The following is a 4,680-nucleotide window of genomic DNA, read 5'->3' on the forward strand; positions in this document are numbered from 1 at the left end:
CCCGGCGATTGCTGTGGCGCGGTCTCGTCTTGACAACTGTGACATTGAACTTCTTTGGCTTCTTGTGTCCAGAATGACTCCAATACTTAATCTCATCCAAGAATTTAGCCAAATGAGAGCTCCATCCCTTGAAAATATCTCTCAAATCAGACAGTGATATGTAATTGATCATGATGTCATACACTATTATCTTCAGGGATGGGAGCTGAAGTTGGACGAGAAGCCAGTGACGACGTTCCAAAACAGGGATAAACACCTGCGATCATAAGTAATAATTCATTTATTTGCGCACTTATTTATGAACACCTTTAAAAAATTTAAAAAATAAACACTAACCTTATCGACCTCCCACCATGCATGATAAAGTTTAGCTTGTCCATTACCCAACAAAAATGATTCATCTCGTTGATTCTTCAAGTGAACTGCGTGAAAAGCCGTCGGCATTATTGTATATAGCGAATTTTTTTTATTTTTCCTAAGCTTCCTTATTATTAGTAGACGTGACACCCACGCATCGATATGCTGTTTTACAAAAAAATACATATATTAGTGAATTACATTAATTTTTAAACAAATTAATCAAAATCATATATAAGACAAATATAAGACTTACCTCCCCATCCAAATAGCCACTGTCTTCAACCCCTAATAGCACACCCCACCAAGACCGATCAAGCAACAAAAACATTTCATCGTTGAGTTTGCTGATGTCAGTGTAACACCCTTGGCTCCGCTCATGTAAATAAAAATCAACTGCGGTCTTAGCCCAAAGGGTATTATCCACAATTGTTTCCGGTAGTTGTCTCCTCTCCACTTCAGATACCGGAAGGGTACTAGCCGGTAACTCATACGAGAGCCAACTCTCATCCATCATGTCCGGAACCGGTGGGGGTTTCTCAATACTTCGATATATTACCCCATGTGAATCGGGCTCTGGAATGGTGGGAGGGACCTCTTCAACGATGACAGTGGCCTCTTGAACGGTGGGGGGGGAATCTTGAGGGAGAATAGGGGCCTCTTGAACGATTGGAGGGGACTCTTGAGGGATGACCGGTGAGTCGGGCTTCTTCTTGCGGAGTCTTCGCACCATTGGGGTGAACGGAGACGTAATAGCACGTCCACGCCGTCTGATGCGTGAACTCCATCGTGCAAGGAAAACCCGACGTAAAGCATCCACCTTATCGGGCCGCTAAAAAAAATTAATACATAAATCAGTAATAAACAGACATGATATTAAACAAAGACAAATATGTTTCAAACTAGCATTGTATTCACCCAAATCATTATTCTATCATAGTTCACAAAATACTCAGATAACATTCCAGAAGTAAGCACTTATATAAACATTTAAAAGGACAACATATATAAACATTCCAGAAGAAGAATAGTTTACTTTCGCAACACGAAACTTAAAATCGCAACGTGAAATGACTATCGCAACGCGGAAATGGCTATCGCAATGCGAAATGAAAATCGCAACGACAAAATCGCAACGCGAAATGAAATCGCAACGCAAACGCAAAAATCGCATTGCGATTTTCATTTCGCGTTGCGATTTTGTCGTTGCGATTTCATTTCGCATTGCGATTTTGTCGTTGCGATTTTCATTTCGCATTGCGATAGCCATTTCCGCGTTGCGATAGTCATTTTCGTGTTGCGAAAGTAAACTATTCTTCTTCTGCAAATTGAAACTTGAATGGATTGCATTACTTCAACCAAAAGACAAAAACAAATACTAACAAAAACAGTTTAGCAGTATTGGCAGCAACCGAATGAATTACGAGTATGAAAAATCTTAAACTTACCTCGTTGCGTAGAGTATGAACCTCATTCTGCAACGATGCTACCATCTCATGTAGAGCGGCTACCTCACCGCGTAATGTAGACACCTCAACATGCCATGCACCATCGTCTTTGCGTAAAGTACCGACCTCCTCACGCAAGGCATTGACCTCATCACGTAACTCCCCTAACTCATCCCGTTGAGGTGGAGGTGGAGAACAGGGAGATAAACGTCGTGGCATCTTTGCCGGTCGCCTATCTTGCGGTGATGGTGGAGAAGAGGCTCGATGATGTGACAGAATATATGATGGCTGTCGTTGTGGAGGTGTATAGCCGGGTCGATCAGATGATGGCTCTGGGTGAGGTGATAGCTCTGGGAGAGGTGATGGCTCCCGAAGTGGAGGCTGCTCATCAACCGTTCCATCAAAAAAACGCTTACTAGCTTGCCACCAATCAGTGGCAAGCTCAGCTTCCGTGGGTGTCAGCCTCTGTAGAGGAGTGTTGGCCTCCTAACAATATAAAAGCTCAAACAAAGTTAAACGTGTACTAGTAATAACTTGTTTATAAACATATGGTAGTATTTATGTTAACTTACATTATTTATTGTCGTATACCGTAGTAAATCTTCCCATTGCAAGGTCCGTTTCCTCTTCCAGGAAATAGCCCTAGGAATATCATTTGAAGTTTTTATTGCATATGTCTTCATGGCGGGAAAGGCCTCAAATATCCAAATCTACAAACAATATAATAACAAACATTGGTAATTGTTAAATAATTACTTATAATTTTGGAAACATCATATAAAAATTCTTACCTTAAAGGCCCAAATAAAGCCTGTCAAAGTGTATTTGGAACCATCGCCATGCAAACTTTTTCGATCATCCAAGGCAGACGATAACTTATTCCATGTAGCTTTCCATAAATACGAGCCCCACGGAAACAGGTTCCACGCATTTAGGTCTTCTACCAATTTAATTAGATCATTTGGAATAGGTTGTCTGGCCTCTCTGCCTAAAAAGCTGGCATGCAAAAGAATTAGAAGGCATACTCGTACAACGTCGACGTCATCCATCAGAGTAAAACCATCTTTATTATTCAAAAATCTTGTCAGGTCTTCTACGTGTAGACTCGGCCTCTCCAGCTCAGGAAAAACCCGGGATAGCCATGATGGGTGGGTAATGTGTCTAGTGTACCGACCTACATCATCGTGTCCGAAGCGTAGACCGGTGATTAAGCAAAACTCCTCCCGCCCAAAACACGTATACGCCGGTGGAAAATCAAACCATATCTCTTCATCACGACGTTGTATAGTCTCTGATAGATCGCTAGTCATGGTTTGAAGAAACAGGTGTGTCAACATCGCATCTCCACCGGGATGTTGTACTTTCAGCCATGGCCCGAAGCATGTATCCTCAAACATTTTTCTTTGTGCAGGTGAAAGCTTCGACGCAATTGTTTTGGCCAGGCTGACTTTATTTCTCAAGGTCAATTGAGCCGAATAAAAGTTCTACAAAAACAATAAACATACTAAATTAGATATACCAAAAACTACACTGTGAAGATATACAAAAATAATAATAACATAAATAGTAGTAGTTTATTCTTCAAACTTAAATATGCAACACTGTGAATTTCGTATTTGTCTTTATTTTTTGGTTGAAGTAATGCAATTCATTCAAGTTTCAATTTGCAGAAGAAGAATAGTTTCTGAAAATGAAAATCGCAACACGAAAATGAAAATCGCAACGCGAATTCGACTATCGCAACGAGAGAATCGCAACGCGAAACTAAAATCGCGTTGCGATTTGCATTTCGCGTTGCGATTCTCGGTTGATTTAATAAGCAATCTAAGTGAAATGGTTAATCTATTATTGAAATTACCAGTAAACTTATCATCAATTTCAATATGAAAAACCTAATAATAATGCAAAAATTTCAAAAAGAAAATAATTAAAAAAACTAACCCTCGTTGGTTGATTTGGTTGATTTTCCATTTCTGATTGTGATGGTGGCTCTGAGAGATGGAGATAGACGGATTTCGCCGGAGATGAGGACGGATTTCGTCGGAGACGGGTGAGAGAGTGAGAGATGGAGATGGGACTGAGTTGTGATTTTAGGTTTTAGGTTATGAGTTGCGATTATGGGATATACTGTGGACAGTTCAGTGTTCCAATATATTAATATTCGTGTTTGGAATTTAAAAATAAAATACTTGGCCAGGATACTAATGGCGCTTTGAAAATCGCATTGCGATTATGTATTATCGCGTTACGAAAGTCAGAATCGCGTTGCGAAAGTCAGTATCGCGTTGCGAAAGTAAGTATCTCGTTGCGATTTTTTATTATCGCATTGCGATAATCAGTATCGCATTGCGATTTTCACAATTCGCGTTGCGATTTACTTATTCGCATTGCGATTTTCTCAATTCGCGTTGCGATTTACTTATTCGCATTGCGAATTGGGAAAATCGCAACGATACTGTAGATCATCGCAACGCGATTTTCAACTATCGCATTGCGAAAATGCAACGCGAATTTGCGATAATGGAGATCGCGTTGCGAATTAGCGATCGCATTGCGATTTTGTTGGTCATTTTGGCAAATTCGGAAAAAGTTGGTTAAAATCGTATATTATATGGGATTTTTGGTCACTGAGGTTATTTTCTCTTTTTTAAAAGTATAATTTTTGACGCAAAATTATCTGAAGATTTTATGTTCGTTGAAGATGATGATGTAGAGTGCATCTCGAAAGTAGTTTAATATTTTACATTCGAATCTATTTTTTTAATTAAATTAAAATAATTATAAAATAATATTTATTTTAAAGATTTTTAATTATTTGACAATAGAAGCTCATATAATTTTTAGTTTTTAGTACTCGAATCAATAATCTTTAGAG

The sequence above is a fragment of the Hibiscus syriacus genome, unplaced genomic scaffold, assembly GCF_006381635.1.
Source record: "Hibiscus syriacus cultivar Baekdansim isolate YM2019G1 unplaced genomic scaffold, ASM638163v2 tig00116943_pilon, whole genome shotgun sequence".
Lineage (NCBI taxonomy): Eukaryota > Viridiplantae > Streptophyta > Magnoliopsida > Malvales > Malvaceae > Hibiscus > Hibiscus syriacus.